Here is a 25,132-nt window from a genome sequence, read left to right as displayed (position 1 = left end):
CAATTCTACAACCTACATAATCTGCATCTTAATAACCAGTTAGATCAAAACCAGAATCTCTAGGGTACCAAATGCCAAGTTTTGGTGTTCCCTTGAGATATCTGAAAATTCTCTTAATAGCTATTAAGTGAGATTCTCTAGGATCAGCCTAAAATCTAGCACATAAACATATAGCAAACATTATATCTGACCTACTAGCTGTTAAGTACAGAAATGAGCCAACCATGCCCCTATAACTTGAAATATCCACAGACTTTTCAGTAGCGTTTAATTCAAGCTTAGTTGCAGTGGCCATGGGAGTTTTTGCAGATGTGCAATCCACTAGATCAAACTTCTTTAAAAGATCAAAAATGTATTTAGTTTGACTAATGAATATTTCATCACTAACTTGCTTAACTTGTAAACCAAGAAAGTAAATCAGTTCTCCCATCATACTCATTTCATACTTACTTTGCATCAATTTGGCAAACTTTTTGCAAAGTTTCTCATCTGTAGAGCCAAAAATAATATCATCTACATAAATTTGAACAAGTATACTAGAGCCATTAACATTTCTGAAAAATAAAGTTTTACCTACGGTACCTCATGTGAAGTGATTTTCCAAAAAGAACATTGATAAAGTGTCATACCAGGCTTTAGGTGCTTACTTCAGTCCATAAAGTGCTTTCAAAAGATAATAGACATGTTCTGGAAAATTTGAATCTCCAAAACCAGAAGGTTGGCTGACATAGACTTCCTCCTCCAAATCTCCATTCAGAAAGGCACTTTTGACATCCATTTGATAGACCTTGAAATTAGCATGGGCTGCATAGGCTAAGAAGATTTTGATGGCTTCAAGTCTTGCAACATGAGCAAATGTTTCATCAAAATTTATTCCTTCTTGTTGACAATAGCCCTTGGCAACCAATCTAGCTTTGTTCCTGACTACTATGTCATTTTCATCCATCTTGTTTCTGAATACCCATTTGGTGTCTATTGAATTCTTTCCTTTAGGCTTGGGCATCAGCTTCCATACATTATTCCTTTTAAATTGGTTTAGCTCATGTTGCATAGCTAAAATCCAATCAGGATCCAACAAAACTTCTTCTACCTTCTTTGGTTCTTCCTTGGAAAGAAAGCTGTTGTACAGACATTCTTCTTGAGTTGCTCTCCTTGTTTGAACTCTAGAAGATACATCACCAATTATGAACTCAAAGGGGTGATATGTTGTCCATTTTCTTTGGTAAGGTAGATTAGCTCTAGATGAAGAGGCCTCATTGTTGTCTTGATGTGTGATTGAGTTTTGATTCGAAAAAGGGGAACTTTCTGTAGGTGATCTATCTTGACTTCCTACTCCTTTTGATAACCCGACGGATGGTGAATTTTGAGTACTGACGGATGAAGCTGGTTGTCTCCCGACGGATAACACAGATTGCCTCCCGACGGATGAAGCATTATGCAACTCGACAGATGTTGAGTTTCGTGCTTCATTGGTAGTAGACTTTTCTGTATTATCCTTAGATACTGTTTCTTGATCACTTTCACCATCACTGTCATCACTAACCATCTCCACATTGTCAAATTTGAGGCTCTCATTGTAATCACCATCTTGCAGTACTTCAATCTTTTTATCATCAAACACAACATGTATTGATTCCACAACAATATTGGTTCCTAGATTGTAGACTCTATATGCTTTACCAACAGCATATCCAACAAAAATTCCTTCATCTGCTTTAGCATCAAACTTCCCATTTTGATCAGTTTGATTTCTCAGAATATAGCATTTGCAGCCAAAGACATGAAGAAAATTTAGAGTTGGCTTCTTATTCTTGAACAATTGATAGGGAGTCATGCATCTTGCTTGATTAACTAGTGAAATATTCTGAGTGTAACATGCAGTATTTATAGCTTCAGCCTAGAAATATGTTGGCAGTTTAGATTCTTCAAGCATTGTCCTTGCAGCTTCAATAAGTGATCTGTTCTTCCTTTCCACTACTCCATTCTGTTGTGGAGTTCTTGCTGCTGAAAACTCATGCAGAATCCCATTTTCCTCACAGAATGCTCTCATGACAGAATTCTTCAACTCAGTTCTATTGTCACTCCTGATTCTCCTAACCTTGAAATCAGGATGATTATTGACTTGCCTTATGTAATTGATGATGATTTCACTAGCCTCATCTTTAGACTTTAGGAAATATGTCCAAGAGAACTTTGAGAAATCATCTACAATTACTAGGCAAAATCTTTTCCTTGAGATGGACAACACATTGACTGGTCCAAACAAATCCATGTGTAGCAGTTTCAAAGGTTCTTCAATTGTTGAATCAATTTTATTCCTGAATGATGCTTTAATCTGATTCCCTTTTTGGCAGGCATCACACAATCCATCCTTAGAAAACTCCACTAGAGGAATGCCTCTAACTAGTTCTTTCTTTACTAGCTCATTCATGGTCCTGAAGTTTAAATGGGATAGCTTCTTGTGCCATAGCCAACTTTCATCCTGACTTGCTTTAGTGAGAAGACAAGTAGCAGATTTTGCATTAGATGAGTTGAAATCAGCTAGGTACACATTTCCTTTTCTCACACCAATGAGAACCACTTTGTTGCTTCTTTTATTAGTCACAACACAGGCTTCTGAGTTGAAGGTTACTTAGTTGCCTTTATCACAATGTTGGCTGATACTTAACAGATTGTGTTTGAGACCATCCACTAAGGCAACCTCCTCAATAATGACATTATCTTTTGAAATCAAGCCATATCCCACAGTATAACCCTTGTTGTCATCTCCAAAAGTAATACCTGGGCCAACTCTCTTCGTAAACTCTGTGAGCAGGGTAAAATCACAAGTCATGTGTCTTGAACAACCACTATCCAAGTACCAAAGATTCTTTCTGTTTCCCTGCACACATCAAAATCAAATCAAGTTGATTTTGGTACCCAAGTCTCCTTGGGTCCTGCCTTGTTAGCTTTCTTTTTTTGTTTCTTAGGCTTTATCTCATTTGACTTGGGGATATCAGATTCATCTTTGGTCATTTGAGTTGGGCCTTTGAAACCATTCATTGCAACAGAATTATCATGCGTATTATAATCAACAGGGAATGACATGCTGTTAGTAAACATGTTATTCCAGTAAGGCATGCTAAATGGCATTTGTGGCATACTAAATGCAGCATAATAAGGATTAGGTGCAATGGCATATTAGAAAACTGTGCATTCATATTCTGTGTAGACATAGCATTCATAAGCATGGGAGGCATGGCATTCATGTTAGGAAAGTGAGGTGGCACAGACATGGAAGTAGGCATGACAGATTTACAATTAACAGACAGATGATTTATACTACCACACTTGACACAGATTTTTCTAGGAGCATATTTATCAGGTGTGTAGTTATTGTGTTTGTTAATCCCTACTTTACCATTTCTATTGTTTTTCTTTTTAGCCTCTGTTTTTACCTCAATCTTTTCAAGTCTGTCACTTAACTGTTTGACAGTCATGTGACCAACATTAGCCTTTTTCCCTTTCTTAACTTGACTCGATTCTCCTGAAACAAAGTTCTTGGAAACAGATCCATACTTCTCATTCAGCTTAACAAGTTTGGCTTTACTGATAGGCTTGCTCACAGCCGACGGATGACGATTTTCATCATTCGACGGATAACCCATTTGTTATCTGACGGATGATCCTCATAATCCGTCGAGTCTACATCTGTTAGCACTCCATCTACCAAATTTGGTTCTAGTTTCTCTTTATTCTTTTTCCAGGCTGCATCACAGAAAGACTCAATTCCTTGAACTTTGGTGATTTGAGCATGGACATCCCTAGATGTTTTCCATGCCTTAATCACCTCCTGTTCACGCTCGAGCTGCTTCTTCAAAATTTCTTCTTTCTTCAAGGACTCAGTTAATTCCTCCTTGGCAATCTTACATTCAATTCTTAATTTTTCAAAATTAATGAACTGAGACTCAAGCACATTATTCCTCTCACTCAAAAACAAATTGTTTTCTTTGATTTTAGCATTTTCTTTAGTAAGAGACTTAAGTGTAACACGCAAATGATATAACTCTATAGACATGTCATTTATGGCATCATTACACTCAGCTTTAGATAAATGTGCAAGGTTTGTAGTAATTACCTGATTACTTGAAGAACTTGTTTCTGTCTCATCAGACTTGGCCATTAGGGCTAGATTAACATAGCTGACATCTTCATCTTCATCCAGACCATCAGCTGCCCAGTCATTTTCTTGTGTTATGAAAGCCCTTTCCTTTTATTTGAGCAGTTCAAAGTATTTTTGCTTATAATCCACAGGCTCAAACTTTTTCTTGCTGGAATCTGACTTCCTACACTCACTGGCAAAGTGCCCTGCCAAGCCACATTTGAAACATTTGAATTTTGATTTATCCACCATGTTTCTATTTGGCTTGGCTGCTCCAAAGTTCTTTTTAAACTTGAGCTTGGAAAATCTTCTGGAAAGAAATTCTAAATGTTCATCAATGTCTTCCATGTCATCTTGGCTCAAAGAATCTTCACTTTCTACTACAAGCCCCTTGCCCTTGCTTTCACAGACCCTTGAAGTTGACTCAACATCTTCCATCTTCACTTCCTTCTCTTTTTTCAACTCAGAAACTAGTGTAATGGATCCTCCTTTCTTCTTTCCTCTCTCCATCCTCTCATCTTGCTATATTTCAAGCTCATAAGTTTGCAGGATGCCATACAGTCTCTCCAAAGTAAACTCCTTATAATCTTGTGAGTTTCTTAATGAGACTGTCATTGGTTTCCATTCCTTTGGAAGAGATCTAAGGAATTTCAGATTGGAGTCTTTTGTCCGATAGACCCTTCCATGCAGCTTTAGAGCATTTAGCAGTTTTTGAAACCTACTGAAAATGTCAGTGAGAGACTCACTTTCTTTATTATGAAAATGCTCATATTGCTGAATCAGTAGCTGCATCTTATTTTCTCTAACTTGTTAAGTGCCATCACAAATGATCTGTATTGTATCCCAAAACATCCTTGGCAGTTTTGTAGTTGATAATGTTGTCGAACATATCACCATCAACTCCATTAAACAAGATATTCATGGCCTTTTTATCCTTCCTGACTTGTTCAATGTCAGGATCAGACCATTCATGCCTTGGCTTGGGGAGTGATGGCTCGTTTCTTGTTGCAGCTCTCATTGGAACATGAGGTCCTTTTTCTATGCAGTCTACATAGGCCTCATCTTGAGAAAGTAAATGAAGATGCATCTTTACCTTCCAATGAAGGTAATTATCTTTATCCAGAAAAGGAATCTTAACTCCAACATCCTTCTTGTTCATCTTGATGTATTGTCTTGATCTTTAAACTCTTTGTTTGTTAAGAGCTTGCTCTAATACCAATTGTTAGTCCCTTAACAATATAACAAGAATTACAGAAGGGGGTTGAATGGAATTCTTGAAACTTTTTTCTTGATTAAAAATGTTCTAACTCGAATATATATATATATATATATATATATATATATATATAAGTGTGAATTGATTAGCACAATGCGGAATAGTTACTTAAATGAATCAAAATACAAGTATTTAAAAACAAGAGTCTTTAAAAACTTTCTGGTGGATTTGAATGATTCCACCAGAGATATATAATATATATCGAGAGAACTCTGTGTGAAAAATGCTCACAGCTGCTTACAAATATTGAACAACTAAGAATACAGAGAAATGCTAAGAATTCTGCTTACAAATGTTTCTCTTCTTATATCTTAGATCTTTTTCTTAGTTGCTACTTCTTGGTTTATATATCACCAAGATTACAAAGTAATGAGACAGGATAATAAAACAAAAACTATCTAGTCTATTACAATGCTACTTCATTACTCTATTCCAGCATCTTTGAATATCTTCATAATGGTATGGAAATGGCAATGCTTCTTTGTTCTCGAAAACCCAGTTGAATAGACTACCACATTCCATTTGCATCCACTTGATGCATGTGACTGTGTTGTCACTGTCAACAGATATTTGAATTCTTTATCCGTCGGTTTCATGATCATCCGTCGAGTTATTGATCATCCGTCGAGTTGTTGATCATCCGTCGAATTCATTGTTGTTTATCCTCGGGTAGCAATCAGGCACTTGACTTCATTTCACTTATGTAGAATTATAAGACATCATCTATGTACAATTAATCAACCTATTCTGCATATCTAATTAAAGTCAACATGACTTAAATACTACTACATATTCTAAACAATGTGTATGCAGAAATGTGCTACAGACTTATTGTTACATAAGCTACTCACTCGATGGATAATAAGTTATCATCCATCGGGACTATATTGAGTCATCCGTCGGGAGTATAAACCTTATCCGTCGAGTGCTATATTGTTTCACTAAGTAAAATCTACCATGGTATTTTGTTCATGAAATCATCAAGTACATAATATATACACAACACGATATCAAAGTTCAACAAGGAAATAGGGAAACTACATAGTTCAAGAGTTCAACAACTAGAATGATAGCCAACTGGAAAGGAATTTAGGAAATCTAGCTCCTAATCGACCTAATCTTCTGCTTCCTGAGTCTCTTCGCTATCGTCACGAGCCTTCAGAATATCGATCCACTCCTGCTTCTGAAGCACCTTCACTATGCCCTAAAGCTCATCTGTCACTAGCTGGATGGTATGTTGGCTGTTGCGGTCGCGGTGCGCTGGCATCTCATTGAGCTTATTATTGACGAGCTGCAACAAGGACTCAAGTCTCACGATCAACTGCGCCCTAGGTTCATTCTTAAGTCGAGTTTCATCCTCAAAAGCTACATTGAGGCGCCCCAAAAATCGATCATACTTCCCCTGAAGCCTGTCGAACAGAAGCCTCAAATCATCGTACACAGAGAAAGAGATAGTGTTGGATGGCACTGAAGACAATGATGAATGCATCCTTTGCTGAGATATAACGAAGAGAAATATTAGCTATTTACCCGAATAATATCTACTTACTCTCTCGCGCTTCCTATATTTATATTCTACACCTTATATCCTATTTGGACTATTTTCAGGGACCCTAAACCATAGCTCTGATACCAAGACCTGTCACATACCAGCACAAGACAATTTATTATGGTGCTTCCAAAGGCCTTGAACACTCCGTGTGAGTAATAATAAACTCAATCTTTGATGGAAAGAAGAACTCCAGCTCATCCCTAAGTACTAAGAGAGAAAGCTCATGTGAAGATAACTTAATCTCCCCATCGAAAGCAATGATATGGCTCTTCCCATGGCTCTCACTCTCAAGTCCAAAATACCATCCTCGGACCAATCCTCCAATCAAGACCGATTACTCTAAAGATATACTCTACTTGTAACTACATCCAAATATCTCCCGATACCTCAGAAAGAATATCAAAGTGAACGCCTCATGATCAATAGACATAGTATTCTTTCCTTGATGAAACCACTCTAATAAATCTCGGAGAGATGAAGCAATGAAGATACAAAAGGAGACGGTAATTGAAGCGGAGTGGTGAAATGCCCCAACTTATAGTTGAATTTCTCAAACAGATGGAAAGGAGTGGGAGAATTTTCGATAAAAGATAAGTGGTTAAGACACGCCACAAAACCAACACAAATCAAAATATATGTTGAAGGAACTAAAGCACTCCCTAACAAAGAAAGAGGTCACAAACAGGGCTCAGAATCAATTTCGGGTGCGCCCCTCATAGTTGAGGCCGCAATCGAAAAGCTCGAGAGCTTCGGGTGTGCCACACACTATGTGGAGATCACGACCCGTGAACCATAAAGCTCTGGGCGCGCCCCGTGAAGGAAAATCTAGGGTCACGACCCGAGAGCCCCATGGCATGCCTCGGACGCACCCCACGGCGTGCCTCGGACGCGCCCCATGTGTGAAATGGGTGTAATTGATGCTCTAATTTTCAAATTCAAGCTATGACCAAATATAATTGGAGGTAAATGTGAAGATTCTATAAGACCTACAAGTTATACATATTTAATATGCAAGTCAATAGGAAAACGTATAAAGATAAAGAAGAAATGTATGCCTGGAAGAAAAGTAAAATTTGTTGAAGTTTCAACCCTGGAACGAACCCCCGGGGTTAGAGCGCGCCCCATGTGGTTTCAACGAAGGAGAGAAAAAATTTATGGAAGATATTTGTAAAATATATTTGCGGAAGATTTTGCGGAATAAAAACTGATGTACTTGTCATGGAAACTTGGAAGAAATTTTTACGATAAATTATATCAACTAGACACTTTTTTACAGAAGAACAAGTTTATGCATATTTACGGAAAAAAACTTACTACGGAAGATCGAAGGAAGTAAAGAAGATTTTCCACTTTATTTTTTAACAAATTAAAAAACCGGGGGTAGTTGTTATGCCATAAAATCGTCAAGGATATTTTATCGAATCTTCGAGGAAATAGGTCAGATCATCGTCAAGGAAGAGGAAGGACGAGCTCGAGATAATGTGTCTCCAGAGCCCCGGGCGTGCCCTATACAGGGCTAGCACGCCCAATTCAGGGCTAGCCCTGTATGACAGCCTACGACTATCAATGATGAGATGTTATTATGACTACTGATGGATTCTGCATGAAGGTTTATGATAGTAATTAGAATGGAAGCTTGCAATGATTATAATAAAGGAGGTGTGTGATGGTCGCTACGACGAGGATGTTATGACGACAGCTATAAAATAAGATGAAGACGAAGAATAAGTATTGATGAAGGAATTAACCAAAGGTATTTGGAAGTTAAGAGAGAAAGGATAAAACTATCAAGAAGAAAGGAATGATCCGGGCTCCGGGGAAGTGTCCCCGACCCCTTAGGGCGCGACCCATGCTATAAAGCCGCACACGGTGGCCACTCCATAATATAAGTTCTATAATTATGAAGGATTACCAAGGAGATTGTTCTCACAACTAAACTGGGAAATGAATGAAATATAAGAAGTATACAAGTGAAGAAGAGGAGCCCCGACGGAGCTCTCCTATTCATAGGGAACACCCTAAGCATCCGGAGGAGACTCAAGATGACTCCAACCCCTTTCAGGGCGCGCCTTGTGAAGGAAAGAAAGCCTTCGGGAGCCCGTCACCCCAAAAAAAAAATTCAAGTCGTCTTTCTTAAATCTTTCCAGTTTTTTTCGTAGGGGAACTTCATTGGGGAACAATCATTAAACACTTAGTGTGTGCTTTGGAAGCCCCGTGTGTGCATTCGACGAGTTATCCTCGTCGGGAGACTTTTGGGTTATCTTGCACTTTGTACTTATACGCTTGGGATCACTTGTCATATAGTCTGGTGGGTTATCCTCATTAGGGGGCTAGGATGCGTTTGAGAATTTACGGTAAGTCATGACTATGCATGCGGTTACGATCGACAAAAATAGATGTAGCAGGTGGGATATCCACCGGCAGAGAAGTTTCCTTATCCTTGAAGTTCCGAAGCCGTAACCGAGGCTTGGGCCTTTATGACTAGGCCGCATCACTGGGCACTTGTAAAACAAATCAATGTTTGAGTTATAATAGGAAGTTGGTTCGATGACTCCCATTGGGCCAAAGAATGAGAAGCCAATTCCATCTAGGTTTCTTGTTCTCCAATAACTGCGTAGGGCTTTATTCTCTATAAAAGGAGGTATGTAAGCACATGATAAGGGATTGGAAGCGAGAGCTCTATATGCCACTACCAAACATCCTTGCGGTGTCAGCCCCCGATTCATCAGAATCATCACATTCCGACGACTTTTACGACGAAGGACCATCGCTGTATATCTTAATTCCGACCGCGGACCTCAAATCGTTGTTAATCAAATTCCTCCGGTAACATGTATCTTATATGTATATAATAAGTCACACACAGTCAAAATAGGTATATACGGACATTAACATTTTCAACTCTTATACAATGATTGGAAGCTTCTTTAGTATAATATTTCTTCATACGATCTTATAATTAGCATAAACAACAACTTACTCTTTTAACCAATTCTATAAAGCACACTATTATGTGAGTTAAATATATGTTTTTATTTCATAATCAATGTTTTAGTTTCAATTTTAATCTATATAAAATCATGAGTTTAGAGGTTGTTATTGTATTTTTACTCTATGTTTAATTATGTAGTTTCATTATCCAATTTCACACTTTGTAGTCACGGTTTGTGTTATAAGAGAAAATTGATTATAACACCCCGGAATAATCGTGCTTGAATAACTGAATTACTCTTGGTTTTTGGGTAATTATGTGGCTACTACAACTGCTGAATAAAGGTTTAACTGCAGAAATAAAGTTGGAATTTTATATGATTAATGAACTAAATTAGCAAAGATCCAAGTAAAATGGCGGAGAAATTCCTTCTCAATTCTGGCCAAATGTACTCGAAAAATAATAATCACAATGGTTACATGTGCCAATATGTGTAGAAAGTGAATATTCAGACCCCATTGCCAATTGCCTACATACCCTATATATAAGGATCAAGTTCAATGTAGTTCTCTAGGGTTGAACTCCATCCTTGACCAATAATCCATATATTTAGTAAGTTAAACCAGTTTCCTTAATCGTTCCAACTGTTTCCAAGTGAAGTTCCAGTGTCCAGGTGCGGCTGGACACTTAGAAACCTAAGTTAATCCATAACTGAGACATGATCATCATGAAATCATGTATTTATCCTTTAATTATTAATATTTATCATGTTTTATGGTGATAGAATCCTGTTAGAAATCCATTTCATGAAGATAGGTATTTTTCTCCTTCATTTTAGGAGGTACATTCCTAATAGAATGCCAACTCTGCTACTAGAGGTTCGCTGATGCTCCTGCATCAGCAACTCAGTATCCTTTCCAGCCATACAGGTGCTTTCAGCACCTCACCAGTCCAATAGGACTTATTATTGGTGGATTCCAGCACCTTTCTGACCACATAGACCTACCAATAGCCAACTGAACCTCCTATTTAGCTTATGTTTTACTAAGGGCCCTGCACCCCAGTATGGGTACCTCCAAAACCATAAACCTTCAAGATAAATCCATAACAATATACATCCTAGTCCACTCTAATTAAGTCCAATCCTTTTATGGGCCTTAAATCTAGCCAATGCAAGATTTTGGGCAAAACAACTACCCAAGGTTCCTTGCAGTATTGATTACAATATGAACCAGAATACCATCTAATCAGAAATACTTTTTACCCACTTTCTTGGAGCTCCTGCTCCTCGAATGTACTTTCATACCTTTACGTATATAGATTCAGGTTCATCTGTTAACCTAGCAATATCTTTTGAGGTCCCAATCAATCATACCTCTAGAGCTCCTGCTCTACAGAATACTATGATATTTTCCTATAGTCCCCAAAGCCTATAAGCTTGATATTGAACCTCCATGCCTTGAGCTTCTGATTCCCATATGAAGCTCAACTTATTTTTTATCCACCCCTTATCTTTTATACTTATATTCTGTATAAGAATCCGTAAAGGCCCAATATATAACTAATCAAGAATTCATCATATTTAAGATCTTAAATTAACCCGCATTGAATTTAATTCCTTATTAGATATAGCTTCCTTAATTTGAAATAATTCATATTTATTTCAAACTCTTCAACTCCTCCTTGGAACACGTGAGTGGTTGTACCCCTTTTCCCATGTCTTTCTTTTTCGACCAATTAGAAGACGCCACCCGTCTGTCGCCCCTTTAGTTTTCCGCGCCTATATAAATATAAAACCATTTTCTCTTTCTTTTCTTTATTTTTATTTTTAAGTTTCCCACACAAAAAGCTCCCTATCCTTTGACATTCCAAGTTCCTACGGTGGTGAAGATTCCGGCGATTCCAGCTTCTCCATGCAAACTTCGAACTTGACTACTAAAAAAGGTAAAAATCTCCTCTCTTTCTGACTTCTAATCTTTTACATGATTATTTCTCCTATAATCGAATCTTTGCATGTGTGTATTATGTGCGTATACCTTGATTTCATATATTCTGTTAATAGATATGTGTAAATCGAGCTGCTATACTATTTTTAGGCTAAGGTGCCATGATCCTCTTCGCAATACTCCATTATCGCTTTGTGTCTGTTCATCTACCCACACACACACACCTAGCTTCACAAGCCATGCTTGTGATTTTGTGTCCACATGTATTTCTTAATATTATTATTTTTTACCTTTGACTAGATGCATGTATAAGCTTAATTAGAGTTTCGCCTTATTGATCTCCGAATGATGTTGTTCTTGTATGTATGTCACCTAGGGACCATAGATATGCCCACCTTATCCATAACTACCTTAGGTTGTATCTTCCTTAGGTTAGCATGAGGAACTAACATGGTCCTGTCATCCCTTAATTAGGTTCTGACGCAGAAGCTTGTGAGTCCAACCTCTAACCTCCTTAACCTGTTCGACCAGTTGTCTAGCTGAACCTTCTCCTGGCCTAGAGGACTCCATCATGGGTACTTGAATCATAAAATCTTCATTTGACTCAACTTGTCTTGTGATGAGGTTTCATATCCCCTTCACCCAACTCTGTACCTTGGGTATTTATGACCCTTGCCCCTTTTGTTTTTTATGGGAATCATCCAGCGGCTGGCTCATTCTACTTCACATTTTTGCAGGTGTCAAGTGGATCTACTACTGCCAACTCCCACCAGTCCATGATGAGAGAAGCTTCCCCAGTCAACCTGTCCGATATCAGCTTAACACCACCGCCCTTCCCAAAACTGTCAATTCTAAGACTCGATCCAAAGTCAAAGTAGTCAACCCTGAGCGTGCTCTGATCATAACCAAAAATTCTTCCTCATCAGCCTCACTGGAAGAGACGAATCTTGACCACTTAAACTGGACCACCTCTGAGAAGAATGAGAGAAACCATCCTTCCCTTGACATTCTTGTACTTGACCCATGCCTAACTATAGAACCTGACCCTGAGAACCTTGATAACAATTGCATAAAAAGTGACACCAATTCTGTTACTTTCAAAAATACCGGCCTGCTATGTGAAAGTATGGATACCTCCATGAATGGAGTAAAACTGGCCAATCTCCTAGCTTCCTGTAACCCTGGATGTCACCTGGTGGTTCCTTCGAAGAGAGAACGCTGTACTTTGGTCCTTAGCAAGCTATCCCTGATGCATTTTTTTGGCTCACCATTTTAGGGTAGGCCTGACCATGCCCCTGCACTCCTTTCTGGTAGAAGTGCTAGACAGACACAATCTGGCTCCCATATAGCTTACTCCCAACTCCTACAGAATGGAAATGTGTATGTACATCTTGTATCATAAGGAGTTTGAGGTCATCTAATCCGCGTACGAGCTCAGTTACTTCTATCAACTCAAACCATCAGGGAAAGGTTCAGGTAGCTTTTACCTAGTTGGATAGGGCGTGCACGAGGGTAAGTGCATTGGTGGAAATAAAAAAGGATTGTCCGGGTGGCAGCAACACTTTTTATATTGCTATGGTTGTCCGTCCTATAAGAAATATTTTAATTTGCATCCCAGTAAGTTTCATAAAACCTACTTTCCATCTAAAGACTTCTCACATGTTTCTCTTTGTTATTCCCAAACAATTTAACAACTAGAATTACAGAAAGGGGGTTGAATTTAATTCTTGGTTTCTTTTCGATTTTAAGAACTTCTTACAAATATAAATATACCTGTGTATGAATATTCTAAGTGCGATTAAGAGATATACAAGTATTCAAACACAAAGTAAATAAACAAGGATGTTTAAAAACTTTCTGGTGAATTGTTGTTTCCACCAGATATATATATATATATAAATGTAGAAGATCTCTGTGATGCAAAATGCACACGGCTGCTTACAAGAGTTTTACAAACTTAAACTTGAGAGTGCTAAAAGATTCAGCTTACAAATGCTCTCTTGTTCTTGCTTTCTTTTTCTGTTAATCGATTATTAATAACTCTTGCTACTCTTGGTTTATATTACAAGTTACATACGTGATAAGACAAATCATACATCTATTATCTAGGTCTAATAACGTGTTTCTTCATTTCTCTGTCCCATGCAATCCAAATAGATATAACATCTTTGAACGTCCCTGTTTTGCATAAAAATGGAAATGCTTCTTTATCTTCATAAGCCTGATTACAGGATGCCATATTCCATTTGTGTACAATAAACTCATGTAACTGTCAAGTCACTTTCAACTGCTATTCAGATCTGATTGTTCTTTTAGAATTCAACATTATCCGTTGAGTCTGTTATGAATTATCCGTTGAAGATGGCTTGAGTCATCCGTTGAGGACTTTGCAGATTACCCGTTAATATTGTTTCCTTAGCACTTGATACTCTTTCACTTATGAGAGTTACAATGCATCACATATTTATAATTTGCAAGCCTAGTCTGCATATCTTGCTAGTATTCAACATGACTTGGAATATCTAATAACTTCTAAACTTCTAAAACATTGTAGTGTAGATGAATGTGCTACAGACTTATTTAAACATAAGCTACTCCATCACTTTAATGGTTACAAAATCATTTAACTTATCTAATTACAGTGTTTTGTAGAGTTATTATCAAGCCTACAACATATTCCTAACAATCTCCCCCCAATTTATGTCTAATAGAATTATAGGCATAAACTCAGGTTAACTTGATGATAAAAAACACCCTAAATAAGATTAACACAGTTAGCAGTAGATAAGTTATAAAATGCTTCAAATAAAGAAAGTTGAGTATGGTTACATGTCACTTCAAGAAGCTCCTTTAGCCTGAGCTGATCATTTCTTTCTTCTTGAAACTCTGGACTTCTTCCCCAGCTTTTTGTCATTCTCCTCAATTTGATGTTGGAGTTGTCTATGGAATTCAGCTTCATTACCATCATTGGGATCCAGCTTATCCTGCATTTATATGAGAGTTTCATTGTTGGATATTTGCAGCTGATCTTCAGGTCTGAAAAATCTTCTGACTCCTCTTTCATCTCTAAACTCCATCATCCAGTAAGGTCTCAAATATATTGTATCACCAGTGTGTGGAATAGTTAAAACTCTAGGCAGTGCATTTGGATCTCTCCAGCTTGGTCTAATTTGGTTGATCCTGTTAAGAACTTCAGTTTTGGCTGTCTTTGTGAAACCAAAATCCTTCTTCATAGCAGAAAACACCTTGATTAGTACAATGTGGCTTTCATTAAGGATTTTGTATAGAGGCCAGGTGATCTCGTTGCCTCCCTTGTATCTAAACACTAATCTTTCTGATAGCTTGGTGTTAGCAGCAATTCCCCTTACTTCATCAAGATCATTCAGGTAGAGATTAAAGTTTGAGAATTCCTTGATGTCACATATGAACAATTGATCATCTTTGTTGACTTTGGGCTTGGGCTTGGAGATCACTTTGTGTTGAGGCGGATTTGACTTGACTCCCATAGTCTTCCTCATTCTTTTATTCTTCTTTGTGTTGGGTTCTGGAATGTTCAAATCAGGTAAGGGTAGACTGTCCCAATCTATAGGTTCATCCTTGGGTATGATAGGCTCATCATGAAAGTTGATGCCTGGATAAAACTTAGTTTCAACTGGTTCCTTAGTGGACTTGATTGGTTGACTTGAAGTTGTAGATTGAACTTGATCAGTATCCCTTTCAGTAGGACTAACTAACCTTTTTTGCATTGGCCTTCCTTCTAATTCCTTTTACCCACTCTTATCCCGCTTCTTTCTTCTTTGGGTCATCAGCTAAAGTTTTCTCAGTTATATTTGAAGTAGCAGGAATCTCCAATTTCCTTTTTCCTCCTTTAGTGGCCTGCTTCAATCTTCTTTTCTGAGCTTCCAGTCTTGCATTTTCATCAACTTTAGCGTCACCAAACTGAGGGTGTTCAGACATCACACAAATCACTTGCCATGTCTATAGATTCTTTCTATTCTTTTTGTCAAGATGGCATCTTTGGTGGTCTTGAAGCTTCTAATTGATACACCCATCAGTTTATCTTCATTTGCTCTAGGAGTATAATCAACTAACATTGGATGCTTTTATGACATAATGGCATTTGCCTGTTTGGGTTTCAGTACCATAAAGTTGTTGAACTCATTCTTCATAGAGGGCTCACCATTTACTCCTTCTCCTAGATGCATGTCTTTTATGGTGATTGGTCCCAACTGAGTGTTCACTGATTTAGCTTGAGTAGTAGTTGAGCGAAAAACCTTCTCAATTTTGTCATCAATCTTCTTCATTTGCTTTTTTAACCTAACCTCGACTGCTGCTAGATTGATCAGATCAATACTGTCTACAGCTGGTGGTTTAGAGATAGTGATAGCTGGTACTACCACTTTGCTGACTTGAATATTCACATTCTTCTCCCCTTTACTATCCTTCTCCCCTTTATTGAGTTGGACAGATGCATCCATCTCCCCCTTTTTGTTATCATCAAGTTGAGAAGGGTTTGAAGTTTGAGCAGCCACCAGTTGTTGTAGAAATTGAGTTTGAGTTTGTTGATGTGAGAGAATTTGAGCAACTGAGTTCTCCAATTTGGAAAGTCTTGAACCCAGATCCTCAATTTTGTTATTCAAGTCATAATCTTTCTTGAGATTTTGATTTAGGCTGGTCATTGTAGTATCAGGAAGTTTAACATCTAATCTCTTTGAAAAACTGGTCTTGACTTCCTCAATCTCCTGCTTCAGTTCATCTATAGATTGATTATGTTGGAGAGCTAGAATTTTATGCAGCTGTAGAGATTTTAGATGGGCTTGTAGAAGACTTTTAGTGCTGGTGTTGTTGGTGGCTTGAATGGAAGCTTGGGTTTGATGAATTAGTTTGAACAAGGTGGATTGGAGATGATGATAGTTGCAATCCTTTGAAAACATCCAAGCTGGAGTTTTAGTCTCTCCCCCTATATTCCTTCCTACCTCTTCAACATCCTCTCTAAGAGAGTCATCACCAAAAGAATCACCAGAGACACCAGAAGGATAGTCAAATTCATCACCATCCTGAGTTGGAACAGAATTGACTACATCCTTGGCCCTTAGCATAGAAGCTGTAGTGTGCACTAAGTTCAATGACTTCTTAGCTTCCTCATTGCCCTGCCTAGCTAGAATTTGATATGCGGAACAGGATGAGTAAATGTCTCAGCATCCAAGGAGACAGAGTCTGGAACAACTTGATATTCTTGCTGAAATAGCTGCTACTTTTCTGCTTCATTGACATCCATTAACTACCTAACAATGGGATCTTCCCATTATGTTGTACATGCTTTTCTCTCATTTTCTCTCTTTTATTGCATCAAGGGCTCCCCTTGGCTCACCATCCTCACACCCTCACCTTCACCATCTAAGGTGGGACTCCTCTCACTCACTTTTGCCATGCTGGAAGAACTAGCATGCATATGTGCACTCTTTTCCTCTCCTTTTTCCTAGGAGCAACCCAGCCTGTCACTCATATCACTCCCTTCCCTCATGCCTAAGAGTGATTGAACAACTACTAAATCATCTACACTAGTAACAATTTTAGTTATACCACGAGGTGCAGAGACTATCAATGGATGAGTAATATTCGTCGAAGTAGTAACTGTGAGTATCAACGGATGACTGCTGTTAAGCTTATCCGTCGAAGGACAATCACTGATCAATGGATGAGGAATATCGATTAAAGATGTAGAAATAATAGAGATGGTGTAACGACTAGGAATTTCATGACATAATTAAGAGAATAAAGTATGATTATGTGATGTAATTATAATTTATGTGATTAATAAAGGGATTAAATGATTTTGATGGTTAATTGTCTTTATTGTATATTAGTAACTGGGAACGTAAAATGACGCGTTTCAGTTTGATGAGTCAGCTTAGGGGATAAGCTGTGTTATTGGGTCGTCAGGTAGAATGGGACCCATTTTAAAAGAGATTAAAAGTATTTAGATGTGAATTACGTGTTGTTATGTGAAATGGAAATGTTATTTAAGTCCTTCAGTGATATGTTAGTTGGTATAAAGGATTAATTGTGAAGCGTAAATGAAATGCTCAGCGTCGGGCCGTCAAGCAGAACGTAACCCATTACGCGAAAGGGGAATAATAATAAAAAGGGAAATTTTGTGATCAAATATGAGTTTTGATGTGTGAATATATGTGTTTGATTGTCTGTATGCCTGATTACACGAGTTGTTGATTTTTTTTAAGTGATTTAAGGGATTTATTTGATTTAAAATGAGGTTTATGGAACCTTTAAATGTTTTTATGAAATTATCAGAGTATGTTCAAGGCGTGGAATTTCTTTTGTTATCTTTAGAATAATCCTAGAGACTTTACAAAAATGATAGATGGATTTATTTCGTGATCGGTGTAATTTAAAATAATTTTATGGAGTTAAAATGCTATTTTAGCATAATCTTGTAAAATCCGTATCAAATCAACCGTTCGTTCAAAAATTATTTTAAAATATGGATGAAAAGATAATTTTGAGATCAATGTTCTAAAATTCTTATTCTTTGCATTCCCATCTTTTCTGAGAGGGTTATTCATTATTCAAATTCGTTTTAGATTGATAATTAAAGAAAAGTAGCAAAACAAAATCCTAGAAGCTAATGGGAAAAAGGACCTTTTTACCCCTGGATATTCATTATATATATCCTCCCTCCCTCCTCTCCCCTTTTTCTTTTTCCTCACCCCGGCTCTCCCTCTCTCTTTTCTCTCATCTCTCCCTCTCGGATTTCTCTTCTCTCTCTCTCTCGGTATAATCTCTCTCTTTGTTTCTTCCATAACTTCCATTAAAACTCAATCTTAAACTAAGATTTGAGTTTCTTATACTCTAAAGATGCAAAAACATACTTGCATGTGGGTGTGTGTGTGTTCGATGTGTGTAGGTTCACCGAGAACCTCTCGGTTCTTGTCATCACTTCGTTTTTTAAGCATGAATCCTTGCAAATGAATGATATCTGAGTTGTGCATGTTAGTTGTTTTTGAGAAATTGATGGAAAATTGGGGGTTTCGTGGTTGGACACCCTCGAATGAGGGCACCACCGTGAAGCCACCACCACCGGTGATGAACTCCGGTGAACTGGTGATGAGTGATGATGTTACAACTAAGCTCTAGTATTCATTAACCTATTTTCGGTGTTTGCATGTGGTGATTTATTTAACAACCGAATGGGATTTATGATTTCAAAAGTTATTGAGTTGATTCTTGTTAATTTAAATGATTGTGAATATTTGTTCTAGGATAATGTTGAGAAATTAGAATAGTTGATGGTTTAAAGAATTGAATTGATGATTGCATGTGTTGATTTCCTAAAACCCGAATGGGTTCTTGATTTTGAGAGAATGAAGTTTATTGTTCATTGATGAAAATGACTTGTTGATTTTTATTTTTAGAAGTAATTGAGTAAGTAGATTGATTGGTAGTTCAAATACTTAAATTGGTGCATGCATGTTATGGTTCTTAAGAATTTCGAAGGTACTTGATTGATCTCAAGGAATTTAGTTGAATTAAATGTTTAAATGGATTGTAAAGATGATTTTGATTTGGTGTTTGGATAAAAAGTAAAACGTATGTGAAGTTCTAGTTTTGAATGTAATGATTTGAGTTAAAAATTATGTAAAAGGATGAGTGAAGGCTTGATCTCAAGTTTATATGTGATTTTATTACTTGCATGATGTTGTTCGATTTTTGATTATGTTTTGTGTTAAAGTCGAATGGTTTTTTTTAAGTACAAAAGTGATTGATTTGATTCCAATACCTTACCAAGGAAATTCATGTGAGATTTCTAAGAGTTATGTGATTTATTTGTTTATTTTGGTTCGAATTAATTTATATAAAAGGAAGGATTGAGTCGTGTTGATATGAGATTATATAATTGATATGATAACTCAAGTATAGATTTGGATACAAGGATTATATGCTATGTGTCGTAATTGCGTCGCAATATGTGATTCGATAACTATTTTATTAAACTATACGAGTCACGGTATAAGCGCGCTTTGTGTTATGATTGAGTATATGTAAGCGTTCTGAGAACATCGAGTGATAATTTAATTAGGGTTTGATTGTTGGATTATAGATTCGGAGCGTGAAGGAATTCGGGCTAGGAAAGGGAAAAGTGTACTAGGTGGCAGTAGTTCAACCCTTGTGAAACAAGAAAGCGAATTCAGGCAAGTAACTCTTCTTACTTGTATAAATTGTTTATAGAGAGGATATTGTTCATGTCATGATAGAGTATTGAACTTTTATAGCACTTATGAACTTGTTATTGTCCCTTGTAAACCTATTATTGATTCTTGAGATACCCTGTTATTGTCCTTGTGAACCTAATATTGATATGATTATTGTTCAAACCTTTAAAGTAACCTTTTTTATTCATATCCTGATCACCTGTTAATACCTTGAATTCTTGTAAAACCTATAAGAACCTTTATGAACCCCCTTGCGTAATGGTCCTTCATTCCTTTGTTTATCTTATTCTATGATGATCCTTGGAACTGTTTTGATTCCCTAACTTGTATATCTTATGATCCTTTGATCCAGATCCTTAGTATTGAACCTTGCTTACCTTTCATTCATTAACTTTGTTGAATTCTTGAAATTAAACTTAAGAATGAGTTTCGACTTGAAAGATTCTGAATGATTTCATATTCTTGGTAATGTTAAACTGAATTTAGTAAAACCTTTCTTTTCCAACACAGGGTTTCCAAATGAATTCCTAATGGATTAGATTGAGACGTAAAAGACTAGTGGGACTAGTCCAGTCATATTAGAGACTAGCGGGGCTAGTCCAATTTAAGGCTGAAATTATGCCATAGGTACCTTAACTACCAGATGGAGGTCGGTACGGGCTGATCACCCGTATTATTATTATTAATTGAAAGTTGAAGTAGTCCAATCAAGGGTTCCCTATCACTTTATAATGGATATTGAATACATTGCTTTAGCAAATTGCTTTTTTGAAAATGAAATGGCCTATAATGTTTTGAAAAGAGTTTATTGTGTTATTGTTTAGCATACAGCTTTGAAAACCCTGATTCTTATTCTGATATTGTTATCAATCAAATAATTGATTCTCAGAGTTGAAAAGATTCTCGCTTTCCATTTGAAAGATCTTTGAGATCCTGTTAATGATTTGTGATGAATGTCGGCTTTCACCCTATCTTGAGCTTTGAATCCTGAAATCCCAAATCTTTCTTCATAACCCTTTCATAGCCAAAAGACAGAAATCTTCCCCCTAGAAATTTAAAGTAGAATGCCTTAAAAGCAGTAATGGTATATTGTTGATATAGCATCATAGAGCTATCATATAGTTACTTGCTGAGTTTTATACTCATATGTTTTTCTTTGATCGAACCATGGCAGTTAAGCAAGAGGATGGCCAGACTTAGGCGTACTGCTCGTAAGAGCGTACCTGGTGGCCCCTACCATGTTGTAGGCTTCCAGATGCCAGAGCAGGTAGTACAGGTTATGTGTGAGCAAGCGCTTAGTCGGAAAGTTTGTAAAGATATAATGGGTTATCTTTCGATTCCAAGTCGGAATCGATTGTGTAAATTTGGTGTTATCTTTGGTTGTAATTTATATAATATGGTTGGTAGTTGTAATCTTGTCTCAAACTTAATCATGTTTGATCCTGTTATTAGTTAATCGAGGTTTATGTTTATTTATTATTAGTTTTATTGTGTGTGGGTCCTCATTTCCTAACCCCGAGATTAAGGGCGTCACAAGTTGGTATCAGAGCTACATGATCTAGTCATTAAGACAAATTAGGATAAAAGGGTATTTTGGCTATATATCTATATCGCGAGAGTGTTCGACTCATATAGATTTGAGTTGAACTATTAGGTATAGTATAAGGAAAGTGAATAATCTAAAGTGGTAACCAGAGTTAGGGTGTGAGTTAGTTGGAAGTTTTATTTACCCTAATGCTATTTCTTGGTTATTGTTTTGTGTTTTCTCTCAGGATCCCAGTAGTGGTAGTGATTCCGATTCAGAGATTAGTTTGACCTGTACCCCAGTGGACCCCATTCCACCCTCTTCAGTGGAGCTTGTGTATGTTAGTTTAGATCTAGAGGAGGATCCATATGAGAGTAGTGAGATTCCTATGCAGATATCACCCTTGAGGCCAGAGTCAGAGACCCCAACCCCTGAGCCAGAGTCTGAGATGCCTAAGATTGTGCATGTTAATGTCGGTGGCAAGTTATCCCAGGATCGAGACTTTGTTTACTCCCACATTCCTGAGTTGGGAGCTTTGGTGGATAGGCTAGCTCAAGAGAATAGGCAGAGCACATCAGTTATGGATGATGAGTGGAGAGTCTGGATTAGAATGGTGGAGCAGGGTGCCCGAAGGAGGTTGGATGAGGAACCATCCACTAGTGATGCTGATGCTGAGGCCCAAAGGCTGCATAAGATCATTCACTGAATGTTGGTTGTGTTGAGAGAGATTCTGGATGATTAGATGATAGAGTTGATCAGACGGGACATTTGGTGGAGCCCGTAGTTGTGTTGTTTCTTTTCAGCGCCAGTAGGCTTTAGGATACTTGGTCAGATGCCAGGATCCCTTTTTCATTTGTTATGTTGTATTGTATTTCAGGACTTTGTATCGTAGTGGTTGTTAGAAGTTAAGGGTAGATAGGGGGATGTTTCCCAGTTTTTCCTCTGTTTAACCCTGTCATATTATTGTACCTTATTTCCAGGACTTGTTGTAATCAAACCTTTATTTATGTACCTTTGGCTTGTTGAATCCATCATATATCTTGTTTCCTATTTTGCACCCTGAGAATCTTTACAACTGATTTGTATACCATGTTTTTATACAACCATGTTTAATCTTTTCGTAAGAATTTTACCCAGTGCCATGAGAAAAAGAAACTGATATGAGAATTATATAGTAATAGGATTACATGTGCAAATTCGGGTAAAGCTTAAAACCCGCAAAAGTGATTTCGCAGTAAAATGTTGTTATATATATATCAATGCCATGCTATCGTATTGCTAAATAATTGCTCAATCAGGTTTGTAAGAAATGGCCAACTCACCAGATCACCAAGAAGAAGAAATTCAAACCCAAGACCCAGAACTGAATAAAGATACCACTATGATTAGCCGACTTGCTCAGCTTTTGCAACAACCCATAGCTCCTAAAGTTGGAAACTTCAAACACTTTCAATCCATTCATCCCCCAGAGTTCTTCGGTTTGCCAGACCCGATAAAAGCTCAGTCATGGTTAAGAGAAATGGAGAAAGCATTTGAGTTAGAAAAAGTTAAGGATGAAAAGAAAGCTCAGTATGCGAGTTATTATCTTAAAGATGAGGCGAGTTTCTGATGGGAATCTTCTAAAGCTTTGCTTGAAGGAAAGGACTTATCATGGGAGAAGTTAACTGAGATATTTCTGGAGAAGTATTTGCCAAGCTACATGCAAGACCAGTTGGAGATGAAGTTTTTGGACCTTAGACAAGAAGATATATCGGTAGCGGAATATGAGGTGATATTTTTCGAGTTATCTAGGTTTGTACCTGAGTATGTGAATACGGAGGCGAAGAAGGTCAAAAGGTTCCAGGAGGGACTTAGGCCATAGATTCGGAGTCAAGTGGCACTGCTAGAGATCAAGAACTATGCTGCCCTGGTACAGAAGGCAATAATAGTGGAACGAGAGCGTGAAGCTGCAAAAAGAGAAAATGAAAGTAGAAAAAGGAAGTTTGAGAGCTCGGAGCAAGAGCAAGGAAGTTCGAATTTTAGAGGGAAGTTTGGAAAGAATGGTGGAGGTCAGAACCAAAAGTTTCAGAAGTTCAAACCCGGGAACGGAGCTCAGAAGAACCGTTTCCAGAAGGCAGGACAACTGGGAAAGGATAGTAGACCTCAGATTCAAGAGTGTAAAATTTGTGGGAATAGACACCCGGGAAGGTGTAACAAGCTAGATGTGACCTGTTTTAGGTGTAATCAGAAAGGGCATTATTCGTCGGAGTGCCCAAGTGGAGGAAAGAAGCCTTAATTAACCTATTTCAAGTGTGGAAAAGTGGGCCATATGGCCAGAAACTGCAAGGAGCCTGTTTAAAAGCCAATATTCTTAGGATTGCTGGACCGCCGCCTCTCCCAGCACCAACAGCTCAACCCAGAGCTAGAACCTTCAACATGACAATGAAAGATGTTGTGCAAGATGTGGATGTGGTGGCAGGTATGCTTGTTATTAACTCAGTAGAAGTAAAAGTATTAAAGGATTTTGAAGCAACTAGATCTTTTATTGCTGAAAGTATTCTTGATAGACTAAAATGTGTTGCGTACCCTCTTGAATCCAATTTGACTATAAATGTAGCGAATCAAGAGAAAGTCACTGTTAATAAGGTTTGTCTCGATTGTGATATGGTTATAGAAGGTCAACACTTTTCTGCTGACTTAATTCCTTTTAAGTTAGGAGAATTCGACGTTATATTAGGAATGGATTGGTTGTCAAACCACGAGGCGCAAATAGAGTGTAAAAGCAAGAAGGTGAAGTTAAAGACCAAGGATGGTGTTGAGGTGTTATTCAAGGGGAAAAGACAAGAGAAAAAGTTTTTAACGGCTATTCAGACAAAGAGATTGTTACGACAAGGATGTGAAGCTTATTTGGCTCACATCAAAGATGTAGAGAAAGAATCTGTGAGGATTGAGGATATTCCGGTAGTAAGAGATTTTCCTGATGTGTTTCCAGATGAATTACCTGGACTACCTCCAGATAGAGAGATCGAGTTTACGATTGATTTGGCTCATGGAACGGAACCAGTATCAAAAGCTCCCTATCGTATGGCGCCAATAGAGATGAAGGAATTAGCAACGCAGTTATAGAAATTGTTGGATAAAGGAGTAATACGCCCAAGTGTATCCCCTTGGGGTGAACCGGTGTTATTTGTAAAGAAGAAAGATGGAAGTATGAGGTTGTGCATTGATTATCATGAATTGAATAAATTGACGATTAAGAATAAGTACCCTCTACCATGAATCGATGATTTGTTCGATCAGTTAAAAGGAGCTACTTGTTTTTCCAAGATTGATTTAAGATATGGATATCATCAGCTAAAGATTAAAGTGGAAGATATACCCAAGACAACGTTTCGAACGAGATATGAACACTATGAGTTTTTGGTAATGACGTTTGGTTTGACGAACGCGCCAGCTGTATTTATGGATCTTATGAACAGAGTGTTTAAGCAGTATTTGGATAAGTTCGTTATAGTGTTTATCGATGTTATATTGATATATTCCAAAGCGG

Source organism: Apium graveolens, chromosome 6 (genome assembly GCF_009905375.1).
Source record: "Apium graveolens cultivar Ventura chromosome 6, ASM990537v1, whole genome shotgun sequence".
Taxonomy (NCBI): Eukaryota; Viridiplantae; Streptophyta; class Magnoliopsida; order Apiales; family Apiaceae; genus Apium; species Apium graveolens.
This window is presented reverse-complemented; position numbering follows the sequence as displayed.